Genomic DNA, 27,463 nt, shown 5'->3' on the forward strand with positions numbered 1-27,463 from the left:
AACTAAGGATTTTAAGCATGCCTATCCAGCCATCATGATCATCTTTATCAATTCTTTGCAATAAATCTGGTTTTATTTCTCAAGTTGAACCATAAAAAATGTATTCAAGCAAATACAGACTATTTTATATAACTCTAATATAGACAAAATCAATGTATATTTTTAAGATTAGGATAGCAATGGCTACTTGTAGTATAATGTATAGTAATGCTCTGTTTTTTTTTTATCTTGATACTGGTTTAGTAACTATTCTCTTTCTTAAAATTCAGTGAACTCCAGTCTCCTTTCCTCTATATTCCACTTCACATGTCTATGCATTATACTTTAATAAAACTTAGAAAAATATAGAAAGCTTTGAACTGTGAGATCTTGTGAGCCTCCTACATGGCTAAGCAGTGACTCAAATTTCTCAATAACCCAGATGGTTATGAAATATCTTAGTTGCTGCAATGTGACTATTTCAACATTAAATGGAGGTTGGATTCTAATGCCACCACTAAAAAAACATAAAAAAGAAGAGCAAGAGAACAGACTGAAGAAATTATTTTCACCCATTTTGCTGCCTTTCAGAACCTAATAGGAAACTGTTAGCAAAGAATATGGAGATGGAGTTTACAGAGTTTCAGTCTCAAAATAACACAGTGTAGAATGGATGATTTGAAAGTGAGAAGCAATAGTAAAAGCCAAAAACAAACCAGTAAATAAATGAATTGTGAAAGCAAAATTAGGTAATGCATTTGAAGTGTTAAGCAACATTAAGAACACTAATATTCATCCGAAGTGATTACTTTTATTTGTTATAAAGAGAATCTAAGATACATCAAATATATCTTGAGCTAAACACTTGGCCAAGTGTAATTAATATAATTTTAGCATACACAAATTTATTTCTCTCCATATCTAACAAATGGCAGTGACATAAGAATCAGAGGACAAGTCCTTTTGTAAGATTGTAAAGAGAAAACATTAAGAAGCCTATTAGCTTTTGTAAACATGGCTAGAAATACTAAGCATTTATTTAAACAAAAATTCAATTTTTCCTTATAAATAATCAGAAATTGTTTTATAATAATTAGTCTAGCTTTTGTTATTTACATTCCCTGTTTTGCCTTAAATACAGAAGCATGTTTTAAAACTACTGCTTTTCAAAATCAGGGTTACTGTAAGTATCAACAATTTTTTCAGAGGGAAAAAATTAATTAATTGTGTGTTAAGGTATGATAGAGTAACCATGAGTGTGGAAATCTCAGACTTTTACAATAAATCAATACTGTATTTCTTGCTCATGTGGCCTGTCACTTACAGACCACAAGCAGTCTACTAATAATCTTTACGCCTGAAGATAAAGCAGTCAGCAAAGGAGATCAAGAAGCAAGCTTAAGCAAAGTAGAAGAAAATCCAGTGATGTGTGGTGTTGAAGAACACAGAAAAGTAGTTTCTAGGGAGAAAGAAATAGCTTTTTATGTTACTACTGAGAAGTTGAGTAAAGATGAGGTCAGTGAAGTTCTCTTGGCCTATGGAAACAAGATCAGGGGTCACCATAATGGAGTGTTTTGGGGAGTCTTTATAAAAAGGAACAATATTTTATGATATAAAGTATGAACAGTGGAATGGATAACAATGTTGCTATGAAGAAGAAAAGAGATAGGTTGCAATAATAGAAGAGTTCTGTTGACATAAACTGACAAATCTACTTTAAAAGAGATAATTAAATAGTTTGCTGAGATAAATATGAGTGACCATAGCCTGGAATACAGGATCAAGTTATACTGGTTTATTTGTTTTCCTGTTTTGGACTTAAGGAAACATATAGGCTGAAAGTGAGAAGATAGAAAATTGTATTCTATGAAAGTGATGATAAAAGGGAGCAGGGAAATTATACATATTATACAAAATACGTACTTAGTGAATTCTTCTTGCAAGATAAAAGAGAGACTACACTGTTATATAATGTAATTGATCCATTAATTAAAGAACATTAATAAATATGTACTCAGCATTTGAGGACCTAAATAAATAAAGGAAATAATAATATAACAGAATGTAAATAATAAATAAAGGAGAGAGTCTCAAGATACTATTATAACAATGGAAAGATCATCAAGATAGAAAATCAACAAGAAAAGAATAGGCTTGAGCAGTCTACTGAAAGAAATGGACCTAATAAAAATATACAGAAGATTGCATCAAACAATAACAAAGTCCATTCTTCCAAATACACACTTGACGTTCTTCATGATAGTTCATGTGCTGGACTATGAAAGAAAGCTCAGAAAGTTAATTATGAAATTATGTCAATTACTTTTTTTTTACTGCAGAGGCAGGTAACCGCAAATTTATAGTAACAAAAATTCAAAAGTGCATAAATGTGGAAATTAAAAGCACTTGTAAACAAACTTGTAAAATTAAAAACTTATAAAATTAAAACCACTTGTAAACATTCAAAGGAGAAATTAAACAGGGAAATAAAAATTACCACTGAAATAGAAACACAACATAACAGAATACACGGATGGCAGCCAAAGACGTTTAAGAGTGAAGTTTACACATGAAGAATATGGAAAAATCTCAAGAAAACTAAATTAGACCATAAAGAACTGTAAAAAGAACAAAATAAGCCTGAAGATATAAGAAAGAAAATGATAAGATCAGAATAAAAATGTATGAAACTGGAAAAACATTAATAAGAGACATTAATGAAAATAACAGTTGATTTTGGAAGAGATAAGCAAAACAGAAAAACCTCTAGTTAGACTAAGAAAAAATAGAGTAAAATAAATGACATTAATAAGTGAGAGGAGGCATTAAAATAGATAGGACACCAGTCTACACTCCCACCAGCAATGGAGCAGGGTTCCTCTTTCCCCACAGCCGCACCAGCATTTGTTATTGGTTGATTTCATGATAGCAGCCATTCTTTCTGGAGTGAAGTGGAATCTCAGTGTTGTTTCCACTTGCTTCTCTCGAATGACCAGTGATGTTGAACATTTTTTCATGTATTTACCTGCTATTTCTACTTCTTTGTCTGAGAAATGTCTGTTCATTTCAGATGCGCATTTTTGGATTGGGTCTTTAAATTTGGGAGGTCTGATCTTTTTAAGTTCTTTATAGATTCGAGATAGTAGACCTTTGTCTGAGGAAGAGCAGGTGAAGATTTTTTCCCAAATTGTGGGTTGTCTCTTCACACTGCTGGTGGTTTCTCTTGCTGTGCAGAAGCCTTTTAATAAGAAGAGATCCCATTTGTTGATTGTTTGTGCTAGTTCATGGGCAACTGAGGTTTTGTTCATAAAATCTTTTCCTACACCAATGTCTTCAAGGGTTCTTCTACCTAACCTCTGTTCCAACTGGTTCACAGTTTCTATTTTAATATTTAAATCTTTAATCCATTTTGATTTTAGTTTAGTGCATGGTGAGAGATACAGGTCTAGTTTTAATCTTTGGCAAGTTGAAGCCCAATTTTTCCAGCACCATTTATTAAAGAGGCTATCTTTCCTCCAGTGAGGGTGTTTGGCTCCTTTGTCAAAGATGAGATGGCTGAGTGTGTCTGGCATTGTTTCTGCATCTTCTAATCTGTTCCACTGGTCTTCAAGTCTGTTTCTTTGCCAGTACCATGCTGTTTTTATCACAGTAGCTTTGTAGTAGAGTTGCAGGTTGGGGATTGTGATACCCCCTGCCATGTCTCAGTTACCTAGAATTGCTTTTGCTACTCTGGGTCTCTTCTTCCTCCAAATGAATTTTTGGGTTGTTTTCTTGAGGTCTATGAAGTATGCTGGTGGGATCTCAATTGGAATTGCATTAAATCTATATAGCAGTTTTGGAAGTATGGCCATTTTCACCATATTAATCCTTCCTACCCAGGAGCAGGGGCTGTCTGTCCATTTTGTGATATCATCTTCAACCTCTCTTTTCAGAGTGCCATAGTTTTCAGAGAAGAGGTCTTTGATTTCTTTCATTAGAATGATTCCTAGGTGTTTCAGTTTTTTGGATGCTATTGTGAAAGGAATTATTTGCCCTATTTCTCTCTCAGTGAGTCTGTCATTGGTGTAGAGGAAAGCTATTGATTTTTGTGTGTTGACCTTGTAACCAGCTACTTGACTGAATTTGGTTATTAAGTCTAGAAGACTTTTGGTGGAGAAATCAGTATGGAGATACCTCAAAAAGCTAGGACTGGAAATCCCATTTGACCCTGCTATTCCACTGCTGGGGATCTTTCCCAAAGAATTAAAAGAATCATACCACAGTGATATATGTGCACCCATGTTCATAGCAGTCCAGTTTGTAATAGCTAAAACTTGGAAACAGCCCAAATGCCCATCAACTGGAGACTGGATAAAGAAAATGTTGTTTTTTAATAAAATGGTGTACTACTCAACCATAAAAAATGAGAAATTAGAGACATTTATAGCTAAGTGGATGCACATTGAAGCAATACTCTTAAGTGAAATAAATAGGACACACATGTGTAAATACCGAATAGTTTCTCTGGTGTGAGAAACTGAAAGTGTAAATAAGGACTAAATGTATAATAGGTAATGTGAAATAGGAAAAAAAGGGGCAAAGGGGAAGGAAGTGGGAGGGCTAGGGGAAAGGATAGGAGGGAATGGGATTAATATGAGAAAATGGAAAAATAGGAACAAAATCTTTGTAAATATGGAGGACTGGAGGGGTTGAAGGGAGGGCTGGGCATGGTTGAAAAATAAGAACCAAGAGAGACTATGTAAAGGTGGAAATTTCCAATGATGAATGTCATTATATTGTATACCTAAAATGTACCAATGATTAGAATGAATGATCGATAGTGTAAAATAGGAAGAAAAGGTCCAAATGGGTAGGGGTAGTGGGAGGCACAGGGGAAAGGAAAGAAAGGAAAGGAAAAAATGATGAGAAATGGAAAAAATGGAAATAAAGTCTTTGTAAATAGGGAAGGGTGGAGGGTGTGAAGGGAGGGCTAGGAATGGGGAAAAAATAAGAACCAAGACGCATTATGTAAAGGTACAATTCCCAATGAGAAATGTAATTGTGTTGTATACCTACAATGTACCAATAAAATAATTTAATACAAAAAAAATAGATATGACAGCAAAATGAGGTCATAAGTATACTTTGAACAATTATACCCTCAAATTTATATAATTCAATAAAAAATTAAGAAATTATTGTGGATACATACCTCCTTCCTATATTTAATCATGAAGAAATAATAACGTAATTGAGTTGGTCATAAAATTCTTCCATGCAAGATAACCCAGAATGTGATGGCAACTATATTTAACAATATTTATTTGGATACTAGAAATTTAATAAGAGATGAATCTGAACTGTCACAAAATGCAACAATGGCAACTATATAAAGTGTTGAATAGATTAACCAGCTTGATTTTAGTAAACATTTTAAATTTTTATCAAAATATTACAATAAATATACATAAAAGTTATAAATTATATAATTAATAAATTATATATACTATATCAATTTTGCTTCCACAAAGATGGAAAAATAAATAAAATAGAAGTAAAGATTACACAGAATAATAAACAAAATATCTAGAGATAGGTTTAGTCAAAGATGTGGAAGGTCTGTAAATACAAATTGTAGACCATTTCTAAAAGAAATTGAAAATGACTCAAAAATATACAAAAATGAATCATGATTACAGGTTGGAAGAATGAAAGTTGTTAAAAGTACATACTATACAGAACAACATACAGATTAAGGGCAATCCCTGTCAAGGTACAGTGACATTCTTAACAGACTTATAAAAATCCCTAAAATTTATAGGGCACTCACACACAGATATACACAAGCACACACACACAGACACACACACAGACACCCACTTACACACTCATCCTTACAATGAAGGCCATCTTGAAGTGAAAAAATAGAAACCATTATACAACTTGACTTCTGAAATACTCAAACACCCTGGTGGCATCATAAATAAAGACACATAGATCAATAGAAAGGTTGAAGATAAGGAAATAAATCTGTGCAACTATAGTTTTATCAGCCAATGCTTGCTAGAAAAATAGATTTAATGCAAGATATACAAATTTACAATATAGGCTTAAATGGCTGCCTACAGTGTCAGGTGTGGAAGAGTCCAAAAGGGCTGTCTGCATGCAGTAGATCTGAAGGATCCAGTTGAAGGCTTGCGGTTTACTGTAGTGTTCCAAGTGACTCCATAATAGGAGGCTAAAGGCTCTGCAATAGACAAATGAAGGGTCTGACCTGAAAGGCTGAAGACTCTATGCTGGAAGTCTGCACTGGAAGCCAGATGATGTTCAAGGTAAAGGTGAAGATTAGAGCTCTTTAAAAGAAACAGAAGAGAAGTTTCTCTTCTTGTTTCCCTTTTATCCATTCAGGTCTAGCTTATTGATTAGTGCCATTCACACACATGGTGGGTTTTCTGTCCTTAGTAAATCCCTTCACCCACATCCAGAACTATGTGATCCAGTTTTATTGGGTATTTCTTACTCAAGTTGACATAATCAGTTAACTATCACAGTAGTCAACTGATATTTGGCAATGGTGTCAAGAACAGATTTTAGAGAAACAATAAGTATTTGAAAAGTGGTTCAGAGAACATTGTATAGTCACATTCAAATGAATGAAACTAGGCACCTGTCTTCACTAGTTACAAGGAAAAAGAACCTCAAAATTGGTTAAAGACTTAAATGTAAAATGTGAAACTAGAAATATAAGCATAGAGAAAATATATCAAGACATTGGAATGAATGAATTTTTATTAACAAGGTGCTAAAAGCACAGGTTACAAAAGCAAAAATAAATAGAATTCATCAAACTAAACTCTTCTGCACAGAAAAAATCAATCAGCAGATCAAAAAGCCAATATTCAGAACAGGCTCAAATATTTGCAAAATATGACTGTGTTAAAATGATTATACCTAGAAATTAAAATAAAAACACTAAAGATTTCAACTGTAGGAATGTAGAACAATGGGAGACTTTGTACACTGTTCCTGGGAATGTAAATTAGTTCAGTCATTTAGGAAGCCCCTCTGAATGTTTCTAAAGAAGGTAAGCATAAAACTATCCTAACATTGCTTTTATATTCAAAGATAATGGACTCAGTATTTTAAAAGACATTTGAACCCCCATATTTATTGCAACACAATTCACAACAGCCAAGAAATGGGAAAAAATTTCTAAGTACATTAAAGAAAATATGGTACATATACACAATGGGATACTATGTATCCATAAAAAATAAAATCCCATAATTATCATAAACGTCAATGGAACCAGAGGTCATTATGCTAAATAAAACAAGCCATACAAAAATGCCAATTACAGCACCATCTAATTCTTTTATGGACTTTAAAAATTTGATCTCATGGAACTCAAGAGTAGGATGGTGATTACTAGAAGGAGAGGAGCTTAGGGGAAGGGAAAGATGGAGTAAAAAGGCTTTTTATAGGAGTAAGAAGGTGCGGTATGATTTTGCACAGAATGGTGACTATAGATTATAATGTGCTGCGTCTTTCAAAGAGTAAGCTGAAGAAATTTTTTTGTTCATTAAATTTATTGGTACATTTTAGATATACAATATGATGACATCCATCATTGGGAATTTGTACCCTTACATGATGTATCTTGGTTATTATTTGAAATTTTCTGCCATAAAGAAATGATAAATATTTTAGATAAATATGTTTAACTTGATTAAATCTTTACATGGTATATACATGTATCAAAGAACTACATATTATCCCTTTAATAGGTATTTAGGTTTTATGTAAAAGCTAAAGATAATATAATTAAAAATTTAAAATAAAATAAAGTAATAAAATGCAAAAAATATGACAATGAAATATTCATAACTTTAAATATATATCAATTCAAAATTCAAAAGTATGTATCAATATTTGAAAACCAACATAAATAATAAATTTAAATGTTAAACAGGAAAAATGCATTGCAAAAAGCATCTTGTTTTAAAGAAAATAGTAAAGATTATAAATTAAGGATGTAAAATAAGGGAAAAATTAAACAGCTATTTAAAATTTTTATACAGTTAAGGAATACAGAAAAATATATTATTTTTTTCTAGTGTGTTAATTCTTAAATTTTAAAATTCCAAAGTGGCACTGGAGAAGTGTTCAGATGAAGGCAGTAAAAAGTGACTGAATGTACAAGATTGGAATTAATTCCCCAGGTATTTAGATAGGAGAAGTTGGAAAGTTAGCAAAAGCAAATAAGACAGATCATAATGTCTAGTAGTGTAAATAGATGCAGGATAACATTATCAAATGTTAAACTTTTACTATTGATGAACTTTAACTCCAAAAGAAAGGAAACAGAAAAACACCACCTCCTGGTAGGGTCAAGATAGGTTACAGTACTGAGCTTCCATTTCTATCAGGAATTTGCTTTATAGAAAGGAAATTATAGTCATGAAATATATTTTTTCTTACTGTTTGCCTTTTTACTTATTTATTTATTTATTTTATTCTTTTATTGGTACATTTTAGGTATACAATAGATTTACATTTATCATTGGGTGCTTGTACCTATACATGATGTATCTTGGTTCTTATTTTTTTCCCCATTACCTGTGCACCTTTCACCCTCTCAACCCTTCCCTATTTACACAGACTTTCTTTCCATTTTTTTTCTTTTCTCATAATTTTTCCCTTCCCTTCTTTCCTTTCACCTTCCCCTCCTACTACCCCTACACCTCTGGACCTTTTCCTATTTCAAATTATCAATTATTCATTTTAATCATTTTAATCCTTATTTACACTTGCAGTTTTTCACACTAGAGAAACTATTTGGTATTTACACGTGTGTCCTATTTATTTAACTTAAGAATATTGCCTCAATACGCATCAATTTAGCTATGAATGTCTCTAGTTTCTCATTCTTTATGGCTGAGTAGTACTCCATTTTATAAAAAACCCACATCTTCTTTATCTAGTTTCCAGGTGATGGGCACTTGGGCTGAGTTAAGGTTTAGCTATTACAAACTGTGCCACTATAAACATGGGTGCACATATATCACAGTGGTATGATTCTTTTAATTCTTTGGGGAAGATCCCCAGCAGGGAAATAGCTGGGTCAAATGGGACCTCTAGCCCTAGTTCTCTGAGGTATCTCCATACTGATTTCCATAGTGGTTGCACCAGTCTGCACTCCTACCAACAAAGGAGAAGGGTTCCTTTCTCCCCACACCCCTGCCAGCATTTGTTATTGGTTGATTTCTTGATAGTAGCCATTCTTCCTGGGATGAGGTGGAATCTCAGTATTGTTTTCATCTGCATCTCTCGAATAACCAGCGATGTTGAACATTTTTTTCATGTATTTATTTGCTGTTTTTACTTCTTTGTCTGAGAAATGTCTGTTCATTTCAGATGCCCATTTTTGAATTGGGTTTTTGAATTTGGGAGGTCTGAGTTTTTTCAATTTTTTATATATTCTAGATAGTAGACCTTTGTCTGAGGTACAGCTGCTAAAACATTTTCCCACATTGTAGGTTGTCTGTTAGCTCTATTGGTGGTTTCTCTTGCAGTAAGGAACCTTTTTAATAAGATAAGATTCCAGTTGTTGATTCTTTGTGCTAGTTCCCATGCTACTGAGGTTTTGTTCTAAAGTCTTTTCCTATGCCAATGTCTTCAAGAATTCTACCTAACTTATTTTCTAGCAAATTTAGTGTTTATGTCTTAATATTTAGATCTTTAATCTACTTTGATCTTATTTTAGTGCATGGTGATAGGTATGGGTCTAGTTTTAATCTTTGACAGGTTGAAATCCAGTTTTTCCAGCACAATTTAATAAATAGGGTATCTTTCCTCCAATGAGGGTGGTTGGCCCCTTTGTCAAAGATGAGGTGGCTGAGTATGTGTGGAGTTGTTTCTGCATCTTCTAATCTATTCTATTGATCCTCGGGTCTGTTTCTTTGCCAGTACCATGCCATTTTTATCACAGTAGCTTTGTGGTATAGCTTCAAGTTGGGGATTATAGTACCCCTAGCCATGTCTCTGTTGCCTAGAATTGCTTTTGCTATTCTAGGTCTCTTCTGGTTTCAAATGAATTTTTGGATTGTTTTGTCTAGTTCTGTGAAGTATAGTGTTGAAATTTCATTTGGCATTGCATTAAATCTATATAGTAGTTTTGGAAGTATGGCCATTTTCACTATATTGGTTCTTCCTACCCAGGAACAAGGGATATCTTTCCATTTTCTTATATCTTCCTTGATCTCCTTTTTCAGAGTGCTATAATTTTCAGTGTAGAGGTTTTTTGCTTCCTCTGTTAGGTTGATTCCTAGATATTTCATTTTTTTGAATGCTATTGTAAAAGGAATTGTTTCCCAAATTTCTCTCTCAACGAGGCTGCTATTTGTATATAAGAAGGCTGTTGTTTTTAGAGTGTTGACCTTATATCCAGCTGCTCTACTGAATCTGTCAATTATGTCTAGAGGTCTTTTGGACGAGTTTTTTGGGTCTTCTATGTAAAGAATCATATCAGCAAATAATGACAGTTTAACTTCTTCCTTTCCTATCTTTATTCCTTTTATTTCTTTCTCTTTTCTAATTTCTGTGGCTAATTTTTCCAGAACTATATTGAACAGGAGTAGTGACAGTGGGCATCCTTGTCTTATTCCTGATTTGAACATGAAAGTTTTCAGTTTTTGACCATTGAGTGGGATGTTGACTGTTGGTTTTTCATAAATAGCCTTAATCAGGTTGAGATAAAGACATTCTACTCCAATTGTCTGTAGCGTTTTTATCATGAATGGGTGTTGGTTTTTTTTCAAATGCCTTTTATGCATCTATTGAGATGGTCATATGGTTTTTGTCCTTGACTGTGTTATTATAGTGCATTACATTTATTGATTTATGAATGTTGAACCATCCTTGAATTCCTGGTATAAATCCAACTTGGTCAGGTGGATGATCTTCTTGGTGACCCTCTGCCTTCTGTTTGCCAGTATCTCGTTGAGTATTTTTGCATCTATGTTCATTAGGGAGATTGTCCTGTAGTTCTCTTTTTGGGTTGATTCTTTCTCTGGTTTTGGAATCAAAGTAACACTTGCTTCCAGGAATGAATTGTTATTTTTATTTTTCATTGCCCTTATAAACTGTTGAAGTGTTATCTTTTAACATTCTACATATCCAAAAGATAGAGTTAAATGCAGGGTGAAAACAAGACAGACATAAAAAGAATTAAGATATATTTGCTACATGAACCAACTCCCTATGATGAATGTAATTTTTATACACTACAGACTTCTACTAATAAAATTAAAAATTTAAGCAAACATCATTCAGGAATGCAACTTCTAAAGGACAAACTAAATGGTGTGTGAAATGGTAAACCATCATCTACAAGACAGAGAGACTATAATTCTGTTACTCAAAACTCACCATGATTAATAAAGTGGGAATGGTTCTTTAGTTATATTTTGTTTCAAACTGCCTTTGCATCCAAAAGGAATTTTGATATTTAGGGTTGGGTCATTTCTTCCATTTCAGGGTTGTATAACTGACTTTCTGAGTATTCAACAACAGCGGGATGGAGCCCAAGACTAAAGAAGAAAACAGGGGTGAGAACACAGCCATTATTTTGACCCTTGTCTATCCAGGTCATCTGGGATGCAGGGCATGATGGGATACTTCTGAAAGGGCCCTGCAACTCCACTGATTTACCCGATTTCCTGAGTAGGTGGAATTTTGAATCCCAAAGGAAAGGAGTCAGCAATGTAAATTTTGATACAGGAAAGGTCACTAAAAGGAAAATGTCCCTCATGCTTCAAAAGAAAGTGAGATGACCACTCAAGATCATGATCCATCCTGGCAAATTGCACAACTATAGCAGAAATGCTAGAGGAAGTAAGAGCTTTCTGATTTGGCCTAAAAAGTGCCCTTTAATGAGCCTTAACTGACCTTCTCAAATAGATGGATGGATGGATAAATTTTATTTTGATTAAATCATACCTTTGACTTGGTCTTAAACATCCAACAGAAAAGTCTGACCAAAGATACAAAGTGATTAATAGCAATATGAAAACAAAAAAGTGTGCTAGATTTTTAAAGGAGCTCTGAACACTGCATCAGCTCCTACTTAAAGTCTTCAGCTGGACATCTAACTTCAGCCAAAGAGTTCATGATTTTCAATGCCACTAACTCTTCCAAAAATATGTCTTTCAGCCTATTTTAATGTATTGACATTATCCTACTTGAAAGTACCTTGAAGTATCCTTCAGGCCATGGTTTGGCCTTCTGTATAGGAGTGCCTATGGAACTGAAATGTCATTATAAATACTGTTACTGCTAAGTATTTTTACTTCTGTACCATTAACTAATTTTCTGTTATCTATTTCATACTTTATATGTCTATATTATTTGGGTCTAGTCACTACAAAAGGCCTTCAAGCCTACATAGGAGAGGCCAGAACCAGACTCTGGGTCCTATAGTACAAATTGTAATGATCCAATAGTCATAAAAATGTAGATATCTCTTTTAAGTGTATACCTTGATTATTGTTATAATTAAAATAGGAGAACACTGGATTTCTTTGTCAGAAGAAAAGGGAGTTTGTATGTTCTTAAACTTTTCCTGTTATACCTGGCTTAATACCTCTGGAAAATATAGCTTAATATTGAAGATAAAATGTTTATGCCAAATACGGCCAAATTTGTTCTAACTTCTACAAATTTGAGGGTTACAACTCACTAATACTCTACTTTAATTTTTGGCCCTTGATTTTTTAAATATGATTAAAAAATGAAGCTTAAGCATCAATGGCTTGCTAACATCCTTGTCCTCTTTTGCAGACCTTCAAATTTCATCAAACAACAAAAGTCATTTTCCTGTCTTTTTTAGATCAGTCACAGTGAGTCATTTGATCCTTGGATAGGTGATGTCATTGACCCACCTCAGCTTGAAGTGGCCACAAGAAGGAAGACCTTCACCCCCTCTACATTTCTTAATACTAAAGGATCTAAGGCTTTGGGGAGTGGATAAATGGAGTAGAGTAGAAGAAATAGAGAAGATAGAAAGGGGACAAAAAAATATCGTAATTTATAAATTGTACTTTTTTTTTTGTACTGGGGATCAAACTTGGGTCCTTGTGCTTATGCAGCAGGCAGCGAAAACACTGAGCCAAATCCCTGGCCCTATAAATTGTATTTTTAAGAAGTCTATGACTTCAGAATGCAACGTTACACAAGGTTGTCCATGTCTCTACTCCCTGTGCTTGTTTTTGCTTTTTTGTTTCCAAACACATAACATCTCAAATCCTTGAAAGGTACTAGAAGTCTATAAATTAGCTTAGTTGATACAGTAAACTTAAGATGAAAAATTGACCTAAAAGAACCAGATTCAAACATTTCAAAGACTGCTTTTAGTCAGAACATCTCCCATCACTGATTTTTTAAAAATACATTAGACTTAGCCCTTTCTTTTCTCCTTTAAAAGGGTCATCGTTTCTCATAAAAGGAGCCATTATGTGCCTTGGTACCTATAGGTAAGCTAGGGCTTTTCTCTTATAAACCAAGTTCAAATGTTCTATATATTCAAAAGTTCTACAGATTTTCATTGTCAAAAACAAAAACATTAGTATCACTCTGTGTCTATCTGTCTTTATGAGCTGCACTCTAGCACTCTGTTTCTTTGGTGTATTATTAAAATTGTGTCTAATTAATTTATTCCTTTAAAAAATAAAGTAAAACAGCGCAAAACAAACAAATAAAAAAACCTTGGCTAAACTTGAAAATATTCTTAAAAACAACTTTCATAAATCTGTATGGAGATACCTCAAAGAACTAGGGCTAGAGGTCCCATTTGACCCAGCTATTCCCCTGCTGGGTATCGTCCTCAAAGAATTAAAAGAATCATACCACAGCGATATATGTGCACCCATATTTATAGCTGCACAGTTTGTAATAGCTAAAGCTTGGAAACAGCCCAAGTGGCCATCAACTAGAAACTGGATAAAGAAGATGTGTTATTTTTTTATAAAATGGAGTTTTACTCAGCCATAAAGAATGAGAAACTAGAGACATTTATAGCTAAATGGATGCATATTGAGGCCACACTCTTAAGTGAAATAAATAGGACTCACATGTGTAAATACCAAATAGTTTCTCATATGTGAGAAACTGGAAGTGTAAATAAGGCATAAACAATAAATTTTTTAAAAATTAAAAACTCTTCTTTTCATCTTTCTCCTCTTTCTTGGGGCAAGCCAGACTCTAAGATCTATATCTAGTAATTTATTCTTCCATAATTTTCATTATGCCCATTAAATACTTGCAAGTTCATCTTCTAAGGGTATTATTCAGGATTCCCCTAAAAATATAGAACCAATAGAATTGTATAATTATTAAAAAATATTTGTTAAATTGCCTCTTAGAAGCAGAAGATGACTATCTGTAGAGCCAGGGAAATTGGTAGGTAGGTCCTCATTTCAAAAAGCTTAAGTCTCAGAAACATGGAAAGTTCCATGCTGCAGTCCAGGCCTAAGGCAAAGGCTGAAAGTCCTCCGAAGAGCTTCTGGTGAAAGTGTGAATTTAAAGACTAGAGTCTGGAAGTGATTTTATCTGATCGCCCTAAATGTTGGACAGCACCATCCATATAGGCAGGTTTCCCCACTCAATTTGCACAGTCTACTCCAGAAATTCACACACACACACACACGAATATGCTTTACCAGTTTTAGACAGCCTTCAATCCAGTCATAATTATGACCAAAATTAACCATCTTACTAAGAATATCATATTCATTCAGCCTTTGGTTTTGTTAATAATATCTTACATATTCATATTCATTCAATAATTGTCATATTCATTCACTCTTTCATGACAAATTCATTCTTATTAAAAATATCACATTCATTCATTCATTCAACATTTGCTTTTAATTGTTAATAACACCTTACAGAACAAATTTCACATTTTCAACATGCTTTTTCCATATAAATTTCACAGAAAAACAACTGCAAGACCATTATATACAGAAATAAACAATTTCATTTAAGAGTTTAATTATATGAATGTGTTAGCACTTATTAAATAAATCTATTAAAAGATACTATCTGAACTCTTTTCATTAGTCAAGATCTTATTTTATAGTCTATAATATTTTTACATTACCCAAATGAATTGTATTCCTTTTTTATAATAACTCTTACTTTATTTTATGTTGCTGTAATAATAAAGCTTAGACTGGACATTTTATAAAGAAAAGTGGTTTATTTGGCTCAGAGTTGTGGTGGCTGGAAAGTCAAAATAACACATGACTGCCATTGGTAAAGACCTTCTGTCAGTATCGGAACATGGTGATTGGTATCACATCTTGGAAGCACAAGCAAGAGTGGTTATTGGGTATGAGCAAAAGAGATCAAACATGAGATGTGTCTATGGGTTATAACCATTTATTCTTTTATAAATAATCTAGGCCTGCAAAACAATCAGTTCCTCAAGACAAATCAATATTTTGCCATACGAGCATTAATCCCTTCTGAATATGTTCCCATGACACATAATCTAACCATCCCCACTAATCCTCAATTTTTAAGGTCCTACATACACTCACTATAGTTATATAGTGGTCTAAACTTTCAGCACAAAAACTTTTGGGGGACAATTCTATCTCAACTACAACAATGACTTCTAAATATTTTGTGATCTTTGAGAGTACTGTGAGTGGGATGTGTTTCCTGTTTTCATTTCAAACTCATGAAAGTTATTATAGAGAAAACATATTAATCTAGTTCCTTAGCCTAATTAACATAATAATGTAATATTTTATTATATTTATAATCATAAAATCTCCAAATAACGTGTGGATAATAACTGTTTTTAAGATACATTTCCTAATTATTTTACATATTATCTAGAAACTAGTAAGTACTAGTAAGTAGTGCTGAAATACAATGCTCCTTATGAATGTCTTCTCTTATTCCTGAACTTTAGTATATTATCTTTAGATTTTTTCTCTTCGATATGTACTTTGTGAGTGGCTTTTTATTGGATATCTGCCCATATTTATGATTAGTTTTGAATTATTTATTTCATTGTAAGAGTAGAAAATGTGGTGGATTTCTAATATAAAATTTTATGCAATTATTATAATGAGTTACATACATCTCAATTTTTAAGAGAGGCTGAATTTATCAGGTGATTTGTAACATATATAACAATACATTTTTTTATTTTTAATGATATATTCCATTATATTAATGTACTGCTTGATGTTACTATATTTCTGAAATAAATGCTATTTTTCATATAATATTTAACAGCAACTGACTAGAATGTATGTCAAACCTACTATGAATTGTTGATATACATTAATATGCAAAAGAGTATTCATATATCGATATGCCTCTATTATTAACATGAAAATATAGATTTATGATATACAACAAAAACAAATAATTTGATTTTAAATAGTCAAAATTTACAGATTAATAGTAAAAAATTATTCAAAAACAAATTTTGGAGTAATAAAGATTAATCAGAACTCTATAATTATGGAAGAGTTACTATATAGTTTAAAATGTAGCAAAAATATATGCTTAATATTTCTGAACTATGTTAATTTTCTGCAGTATTTCAGCTCACCAAAACAATGTTGAGAATGCATCTTTACGGTGCTAATTGATCATGGAATTAATCTGGTAATGGACTGCATAGGATGTTTATAATGAAGCATATGTTTAACTGGATTTAAAAATTTTAAACAATCATTTACTATGTCATTCTGCTTTACCTTGAAGAACTATAGACTTATTTCAGTTATACAAATCAGTAAGATCTTATTTATAGCAAGAAATATTCTGTTGAAATGTTGTGCTGTAACGTGGGACAATGTAAACGTTTTTAATGGTTTCTATCAATGTGAAATAAAATATAAGTCTGACTTCAAAAGATGTTTACATGAGGACATATTTGCCACCACAAAATGTACTTTTTGGTGCTTATTTCAAGCTAGTTATTTTAAGAAACTCAGACATAAGGCCAGTTCTGAAAGGTTGCACTTATATCCACATACAGAATTTTGTAATTCTGCTTTTGATCTTCTGTCAAGAGCTTGAGTCTCTTCCCACCTTACAGATCAGAGATAATCTTGCTTTGACCAACAGAATGTGAAAGATATAAATGTGTGCTAGTTTTGAGCACAAGAAGTATTGCTTTTATAGAACCATGAGACTTTAACATGAACAAACCCAATTTAGCCTTCGGTGTAATATACAGATTCATGGTCTGATCACAACTAATTGCCAGTTGATGCACAGCTACATGGTAACCACATAAATGGGACCCTCCTAGATCAGCCATATTTACTCAGTTCCACAGGCATTGACAGCATGCTCACCAAGATCAACAGGCCTATTCACAGACATACAAGAAACAGTACATGGTTGTTTTAGGTCACTAAATTTAGAGCCAAATTATGATATGAAGAATAAATGAATGATGTAAGAAACTTTCATTATTGATCTAAGCACTTATTATACCCTGATATGACTTATTAATTTTTAAATTATGTTATCCTCTCAAATAAAGTTTATGAAAGGCGCAACCTTATCTTTTTCACTGACTTATCCAGAATCTAGACATCAATATATGTTTGTAGCTCTTTTTTATGCCAACAAGTATTTATATTTCTGTATTTTTTCCTCAAGAAAAAGTATATTAAAATGGTTGCATGGGCTGGGGATTTAGCTCAGTGGTTCCGGCGCCTGCCTCGCAAGTGCAAGGTCCGGAGTTTGATCCCCGGTACCAAGAAAAAAAAAAAAGGTTGCTAAAAATTATATTTTGGCTCAAGTTTTTAGAAATTTGCTCATGATACTGATGTCTTCTGATACTGATGTATTACTGATGTCTTGTTTTCGTGTTTGTGATTTTTAAAATAAAGTTTCATATTATTATTAAAACAATTATTCAAAAATGAATTTTGGAGGAGTGAAATACAAATTTCCACACTAAACATACATATGTTAAATCAGTCTGTTAAAAACTGAAGAACTTTTAAATGGATATAACTGTAAATGGATAAAATACATAAGAAGCAAATATAAAAATGTTTTGGAAATGAAAAGGCTGAAATAAAAACATGATAATAGAAAAATTCTACAAGAGAAACATAAAATTTAAAGTGAAATATTTAAATAATCCAAAAGAACCACTAGATTTTTAATAAAGAGTATAAAATACAATGAAAATATATAGTATTTGTGTACATTTTTGACACATTATATTAGCAATATTTGTGGAATTATAAAATTGTCTAAAATAACAAGAGGCAACCCTTGATTTTCTAAACAACTTTTTAAAAGTGTCATAAGAATAAATGTAAAACTAATAGATTTCAAATATATAGAGACTTTTTTTTTTTGGTACCGGAAATCGAACTCGGGACCTTGCACTTGTGAGGCAGGTGGCAGAACCACTGAGCTAAATCTCCGGCCTTCAAATATATATAGACTTTTTAAATGAGATTATCTAAAGATGAAATTAGAGTCCACAGTTTTCAGTAATACAATGAAGACAACAAAGTGTTAAAAAAAATTATTAGGCACAGAGTGCAATGGAAATAGAACAAATAAAAAGCTCAAGAAATATAATAAAAAGCAAACAAATCACAAATAACAAATGAAATCAAATGATAAGCAAAGAAAAAGAGTCCAAATAAAATCATGGAATGTGCTATAAATGCATATACAAAAAATTCTTAAATATTTTATATATTAAATAAAAATAATAAATTCTTCAAGTGCAACATCCAGCTAGGTAACTAAGAGAATGAATAATTTAAAAAACAAAAGTAATTTAGAAAAATTAGAGCAGTAAGAAAATATGAAGAATTTAGGGGAAAATAGCACAAAGTACAAATCCAGAAAATACGTCTTCCAACATTTGAAATTATTGCACCATGTTTCTTAAAAAGAAATTCAAAGATAAGTATGAAAAAAAAATCACACGCACATGGAGGTATGAATAAGAACTGTGATATAGCTGTACAAGTCAAATATATTTCAAAAACAAAGAATGATAATGCTAAAAAGGATGGAAATAAATTTAAAAATCACATTAAATTATGACATATTTTCAACATATAGTTGACTAAAATTGAATCAATTAGAGAAATAAAATTTAAATATGTCATTTACTAAGTGATAGTACAACCAATTCAACAGCAAATGATCTTTCAATATGGTCATAATTGCACTGAGACCAAACTGTTTTATATGTGATTGCCGTAATATTTTAAAGCAATAGAATAAGCTTGTATCATCAAAATTACTTTAGCCCACAGAACCTTTTTCTCATTACATTTTTATCTCAGCATATTTCTTATAAACTTGCAGAGAAAAACAATTTTTAAATTATATATTGAACTTTTTATTATATATATTAAATTAGGTTTCACATAACAAATTAAATATCTTGGTATCAGATAGGTAGTGTTTATCCCTCAAATTCAAACTTGATCAAAATAGGAAAATCATGAACTATGAAATTAGACTAAAATAAGCTAAAGATATATTTGATCAAAATCAACATCTATTCCTGGCAAAACAATAAAACCAGAAAAGGACATTTCTCTGCTATAATAAAATTAAAATTGTATCAAGTTCAAAGTATTAGTCATAACAGGTTGATGGTGGAATATTGATGATAATATATTTCTATTGAAATTGATGAACAATACTTATTTGCTCATCATCATCCTAAATTAATGATATACATATAAAATATTAAAGTAAACTAAAATTTAAAAAATTGTGTCACTTAGGTAATTTCTAACAAATAGGCTTGATAAAGAGACTTTAAATTTTTTAAAATTCTATTTTATTTGTACACATTTGCAACGCATGAACTTTATGTCCATCATAGGGGTAGGTACAGGTACTTAAGATATCTTGATTCTTTTCTATTTCCCTTCTCCACCCCATGCACCTTACTCCTCCATCTCTAGACCCTTTTTCCATATTTTCATTATCATTGTTATTATTATTTTTACTTCGTGTTTGTGACATACAGAGTTTACATTCACTATAGGTATTTGACATATTTGTACTGTGCTGTTATAAATTTTGATATGCATGTATTATTATGACTTTAGCTCTTTTGGGAAGACATCTAAAAGGAGAATGACTAAAAATTTTAAAGATCTAGGTGTTGATTTCATAAGTGCCTTTATGATCTACCTCTGTTCAAACTGACATAAGTATTGATGGAGTTGTCAAAATGGGGACTAACAATAGGTTCAGCTTAATTGTAGTAACTTCAACAGTGCTGTTGATTAGTGCTTCAGAGTAATATTAACAATTGACTATGACAACTAAGGCATGGATTTAGAGGGAATGAATAATAAAATGTTGGATTTTTAACTGTTTTAATTTTCAGATAATATAAAATATATGTCACAGAAAATTTTGGATATCTAACAATGTAGTAATCATTTCTAATTAGGCCACTTAACAATCTATAATGCTTGAGATTTTTATTTTCTTATAGCTAGCTTCTTCTTACCCTCTTTCTCTGTGTTTCTACCTGAATTCCTTCCTTCCTACTATCCTTTCTTCTTTCCTTCCTTCTTCTGTTCTTTATTTCCTTCTTTTCTTCTTTCTTTCCTCATTTTTCTCTTTCATATTCAATGTTTAATGTACTGACTAGACTGTTATTTATCTAGCTTTGATGTTTAGCTGTATTTATAGTTACAATCATATTGCATCTAGAGTATTTAATTTTGTTAATTTTGTAAAAAATTAATTTCATATTATGAATATTTTCAATGTACTTGGATATTTGTTATAGGCACAATTTTGAGTGAATATATGATGTTTCACAATTAGTGCTTGATTAAATCCTACCGTTTATGTTAGCCTAAAGTCCTTCATTACACAGCTGTTTCAACTGCCTCTCTTTATTGTTAAAACAGAATAATGTCAAAATTCTCATCCTTGAATTATTTTTCTAAATTGCACATATAGCAGAGAAAGTAGAATGAATATATATATATATATATATAAATGCACTGAACATATCTTTTAGCATACTTTAGTTTTGTGTTTTCACATAGTTCAGATAGACTGAAAAAGGTATCACTTTCATCAAAAGATTATATTCATTAATTATACTTTAAAAATTGTAAAGATCAATATTACATATACTAATTTTATTGTTCAGCTCTTTTTAGTCCAAGTTTTTGAAATTGACAGAGACATTAAGAAAATAATAGCAAAACAACAAATATTAGATAGCACTATATAAGTCCAGTAGATTTTTTGTGAGAAAAAGATAGCTAATGTAATTTCATGTTTTTCTCATATTCTTTTTTGTATGTACAAGTTTTTATCCTATTAGAAAGAAAATCATCTGAGTCCTTAAGCAGCAAAAAATACTATAACTATAGATTAATTTAATACTTAATAAACTATACTATATTATGGTATATATAATATATATACTATAGATTAGTTTAATATAGTATTAATTTAATCCTGACATAAGAATTGAGGAACAGAAAATTTGTGTTCTAGGAGACTGTTCAGCCACCAGTTGGAGCTCTAATAATCAGGTCTGGGAAATTCTAGGCATTCTGTCTTCTGGAGTTCAGTGTGATCAGTCCAGCAATCTTACTTGCCTCATGTCGAGTACAATGGTTGTACTTTAATTTTCCCCATTATTTTTCCATCTATGACTCAAGATTAAAAAGTATCAGACCATGAAAAAATTCTACAGTGCTAGAGTTCATATTACAGTCATTTCTCTTTGCTGTGTTGTGAATTCTCTTCTTCTTACTTCTTTCGTTTTTCCTTTTTATAAAAAATAAAATAAAATGAAGTCTGAATCAGTTACTGGTGCATAAAGAGTAGGCCACTGTTATGAACACCAAGAAAAATGTGATTTATTAAAATAATGGTGTATTGAACTTGTGTGGCACTTTTATTCACAACCTTTCTTTAGCATTAATCATCTTCAGACTTTCCCAATCAAGCACATCAGGTCTTTTTGTTTCACAGCAGGAAAATTTGACACAGAGGCAAAATGGTATGCCAAGAATTGTCAAAATTATTATGAGCCAAAATGAAAACAGAAGCAAAAGTTTTTCTGCCTAAACCACAATTTCACATTAGTATCTGCCTGTCTTATTTTTTAGACAAACCAAACTAGGTAGACAAAGAGCTTGCTTATTAAGAGATTTATACATAGGGAATAAAAAGTCAGAAAGCCATAATACTATTTCTTGTACTCTAACACAAATATCTGTAAGGGGCAAGAAATTTTTCAGAGGTCAAGATTATCTTAATTTATTTACTTTAATTTTAAATGGGATCTGAAGTTAGGAGCATATTTAAGAACAATTTCCTCACCAAAGCAGTGGAGACCATATATTGTATGCTTCATGTGAGAAAGTAAAATATTACATACAGAATTAAGTTTCATAAACAAGTTTTGAGACCAGACCTGGTCCTCATAGCTATTGATAGAACATAAGAAAAAGTTTAAAAGACAGAGAAAGGAGGACAGGGAAAAAGAATGAATGGATAATTAAGATATGTTATATACATACATTGCATCCACATAATGAATATGATCATTATATACTGCAAAATGTACACAAAAAATAAAAAAAATTACAGCATGACATTTTGCAATTGTTCTTTTGAATTAATTTTAGTAATTCCTTCAAGTAGCTTTGTGTTTCTCTTCTCTCTCTCTCATCTCTCTTTCCTCTGTTTTTAATGCCTCTTACTGCAGAACGCTAATGAAATTTCATTTGAAAAAATTGGCTTTGTTTTTCATTGTAACAAAAGTGAATATATCTCATGGGGAGCTATAGAGCAGCTCCTTAAATGAGGGTTAGAAAGGATATATATCAGAGCTTCTTTTTAGTAATTTCAGGGAGGATTCAAGGAAGTGACACTTGTTCTGCATTGGGTGAAATTATGAATTCAGGAAAATGTTGTCACTGAGTTGCACATATGAGGAACAGATGAAAGAACATTTAACATGTTCTAATTTGTGGTTGATAAGGAAGTGGCCAGCTATATGAAGTTAAAATATTTTTGGTCATCTTTCTGATTTAGACAATGTTCATGCTTGCCTGGACATAGGCATTATTATAAAGAAGTCTTGATTTATCTCAATCATAGAGTAGCCTTGTCTGATGTTAATGTTTGTGGAAGAGTTCCTGTAGAAGAACACAAAGGACTAGTTGTGAGATACATCTCAACTCAAACAACAGTAAGACAAAAGATGCTATTCTCTTTCTAACTTAATGATCACACAATCCCATATCTGAATCACACTTCCCACAGAAATGATGAATTAGAAAACCAAGCAAGGACTAGATAAGAAAAAAAGAGAAGTCAGAAAAACAGAAGTGGCTGAAGTGACTGAAATGACATTTTACTATAGAGGAAAAAAAAAAGATATTGTTGTCACAAATGGCCCAGGCAATTTCATCAATGTAATAAAGGGACAATGGATATATATGTTTTTGGGAAAGCCAGGTATTTTTATGCACTGGATCTAATTGGCTTCAAGTCTAATTGAGAGTGAACAAGGGAGAGGGAGAGAAGAGAAAGGACAGAAGAAACGGAAGAGAGGAATGAGTAAGAGAGAGCATATCTGGAAACATGAAGCTGAGCACAGTACAGAGAACTTTTCCAAAGGAATTAGAGGGCACTGTGTGATTCTCATTTCTACCTATATCTCATTATAAAGCTTACATGTATGTATTTCATTCTCATCTCTATCTATATCTCATTATAAAGCTTATACGTATGTATTTCATTAATTAAACTTGCAATCTAGGCTCAAAATTCAGTTATAAAATAAATTTCCCTAGGTTTAAATGTTCACATTTTTTCACATCTTCATGAATTTATGCATTAACTCATCAATTTTACAATACTATCAAGTATACATACTAAGTGGAGTACTATTTCAGAGTTTTTAATCTCATGTAGAAGACACACATTTTAGTTTATTTATTTATTTATTTGCTTAAATTCTTTTATTGGTACATTTTAGGTATACAATATATTTACATTTATCACTGGGTGCTTGTACCTGTACATGATGTATCTTGGTTCTTATTTTTTCCCCATTAACTGTGCACCCTTCACCCCCTCCACCCTTTCCTACTTACATAGACTTCATTTCCATTTTATTTTCTCTTCTCATAATTTTTCCTTTCCATTCTATTCTTTCCCCATCTACTCCCACCACCCCTACCCCTTTGGACCTTTTCCTATTTCAAAAAAGACACACATTTTAAAAAGAATTAAAAATTTAAAACATAAAGATTACTTGTTATCAAGATATTGAAATCTTAAAGAACACCAAAGTGAAAGATAAATGAATGGAGTTGGGGAAAATAAAAAATTAAATTAAGACTGTGAAAGTGTCATGACAAGGAAAAATTAATTTTTGATTTGATGAGGGATAAAACTATAGGTGAGCACACAGGACAGAATGCCATTAGGTAAAATGATTGGGTACAGCCTTATGCTTCTTAGGCTTTGCACCAAGATGTGCAGTAAGGCAAAACAGGAATCCCGTGCTTCCTTGGGGAGGTGAGGAAATAACAGGTGGCACTCACACCCTTCTTTTTCAGACACACTCTTGCACATTTTTGCTAAAGGGATATCATAAAAAGATAAAAGCTCTTGGTGAAGAACAATATAGTACAGTAGAGGTTCAAGGAGTCACCATGGGGAATTATTTTATGTAATCCCTATGGAACATGGGTGATTTTCTGTACTAAGTATCCTCCACACGCACATACATATACATTTAAATTCACCAAGAGGGGCATCAGTTAGCACCAAAGTTTTATAATTGTCCTCTTGTATACATTTCCCACCAAAGTACTTGATAACTTCAGAATAACAGGAGTTCACAGGCACAAATAATCAAAATAATTATTAAGTTAAAAAGTAGATAGTTAAATAAGTACTTAATACGTTTTATAGATATAATGAGAATTTGTAGACAAAATAAGAGAAAAATCAAATAATAAAAATACTTAGAAAAATATTATCAAAGAAGAATTAGAGGTAACACTATACATGAGTACAACACTGTGAAGCTTAAGTGAACAAATAAATAAGTAAAGATTGGAACTGATACAAATAGAATATCTGAGAATCTTTCCAAAAATCTAACTACAGAAAAAAGATAAATATATGAAATAATTAGAAAGGTAATTAGGACAAAAATACAAAATAAATGAAATCAGAAAAAAAAACAAATTGACATATTAATAGCACATGTAATTTTCTTCAAAATAGAGCTCATAATAGCCCATAAATCATGCATAAATAAATGAAAAAGAAGCAAAATTATACCATGCATATTTTCAGCTCATAATGCAATGAAACAAGAAATCAGTGGCAAAGGAAACCACAAAACTCATGCAAACAAATGGAAATAAAATAACAATTTCTTAAATAACAAATGGGTAATAGAAGCAACTAAAGAAGAAATTGGTTTTTGAAATCAAATGATAATGCCAGTACAACATATGAGAACTTATGGACACAATAAAAGCAGTCCTAATAGGGAAATTTATAGCACTGAAGGCCCACATCAGAAAAACAGAGCAACCCCAAATGAGTAACCTAATAATGCACCTCAAGATCCTAGAAAAAAAAAGAAAAAGGAACAATACAGATCTAAACATAGTATAAGGAAGGAAGTCATAATAATCAGAGAAGAAATTAAGGAAACTGACGGAAAAAATAATCAATAAATTGAAGAACTGGATTTTTGAAAGAATAAAAATAATAGAAAAACCCTTAGTAAATTTTATCAAAAAAATAAAATACCCAAAATCAATATAATTACAATAAAAAAGTCTACATCAAAATAGACACCACCAAAATCCAGATTAGTAGCTACTTTGAGAGCCTATATTCCAAAAAATTGGAGAATCCAGAAGAAATTGATAGATTCTTAGACATATGAATTAACAAAATTGAATCATGAAGATACAAATATCCTGAATAATTCAGTAAAGGCAAAGAATTCAAAAGAGCATTAAAAAATTCTACCAGGTAAGAAAAGCCCAGTACTCAATGGATTCAGTACTACTAAATTCTATAAGAACTTCAGGGAAGATTTAATGCTAATAATCTTCAAATTCTTTAATGAGATTCAAAAGGAAATAGTTCTCCCAAAGTCATTCCAGGAAGCTAGCATTGTTCTGAATCTAAAACCAGGAAGGACCCAGCCAATAAAAGAGAACTACATATCAAACTCTTTAATGAACATAGACACAAAAATCCTCACAAAATATACCAGTAAACAGAATGCAAAATATTGTCAAGGAGATCATATTTCATGATCGAGTCTGCTTCATCCCTCAGACTCAGGGGTGGCTCAACATATTAAAATCAATAAATACAATACATCACATAAACAAAAGCAAAGACAAAAATCATATGATTCAGTAAATGCAGAAAAGGCTTTTGACAAATTCCACAGCTACTCACAACACTGACCATGAAGAAAATATTTATAGAAGATCTTACCTAAATCTGAAAAAGCCATTTGTGACAAACCACCAACCAACATCATATTAAATGGTGAAAATCTGAAAGCAATCAGGAACAAGACAAAAATGCTCACTATCCCCACTCGTGTTCAGTGTAGCACTCAAAATACTAGCCACATAAATCAGGTAGGAGAAAGGATGAAAGGAGTATGTACAGGAAAAGAAGAAGTAAAATTATCATTATTTGCAGATGACATGATCATCTACATAAAAGACACAAAAAATCCAGCAAAAGACTCCTAGAATTAATAACCAAATTTATTTGGTTAATAGTACAAAAAACCAACACACAAAAATGAATAGTGTTTTTGTACACCAATAATGAACTCACCAGAAGGCTATTAGTAAAACAATACCATTCACAAAAGTATTAAGAAAAATTAAATACTAAGGAATGAATCTAAGCAAAGAAAGGAAAGCGTTCTACCATGAAATCTACAGTACTCTGACAAAGGACATTGAAAAAGTCATGAGAAAATTGAAAAGATATAATCTTTTCATGAATAAACAGAACAAATATTGTCAGAATGCTCCTACTTTCAAAACCCATGTACTGATTCAATCAAAGTATCAATGCATTCCTCACAAAACAAAAGAAAAAATCCTAAAATTCATGTGGCACAAAAAGAGATCTTGAGTAGCAAAGGCAAATCTAGACAAGAGGAAAGCAGGAGCCTTCACAATCCCACACTTCAAAGCTCCAAAGCTACGGTGATTAAAAAAAAGCATGATATTGTCATAAAACAGGTCAATGCCATGACTACAATGGAATAAAATAGAGGATGCAGAAATGAGCCAAGACAGGTTCAGCTTTTTGATCTTTGACAAAAGTTCTAAAACCTTATGGTGGAGGGAAGACAGCGACTTTAACAAATGGTGCTGGGAAAATCAGCTACCCACATGCAGAAGATTGAAGA

The 27,463-nt window shown here is 31.8% G+C and overlaps 1 long non-coding RNA gene across 1 annotated transcript in view; it reads left to right on the forward strand.

The window, feature by feature from the left end:
- LOC147830434 (uncharacterized) overlaps positions 1-14,137 on the forward strand; it is a 33,795-nt gene extending 19,658 nt beyond the window's left edge. The window contains exons 2-3 of the long non-coding RNA XR_015450957.1: positions 11,497-11,567; positions 12,799-14,137. This is a non-coding gene — a long non-coding RNA (uncharacterized LOC147830434). The remainder of the gene's footprint in view (positions 1-11,496; positions 11,568-12,798) is intronic.
- The last annotated feature ends 13,326 nt before the right edge of the window (positions 14,138-27,463 follow it).

The sequence above is a fragment of the Heterocephalus glaber genome, unplaced genomic scaffold (genome assembly GCF_053883595.1).
Source record: "Heterocephalus glaber isolate CG9 unplaced genomic scaffold, H.glaber_assembly_v1.0 deba00000122, whole genome shotgun sequence".
In the NCBI taxonomy this organism is placed as follows: domain Eukaryota; kingdom Metazoa; phylum Chordata; class Mammalia; order Rodentia; family Bathyergidae; genus Heterocephalus; species Heterocephalus glaber.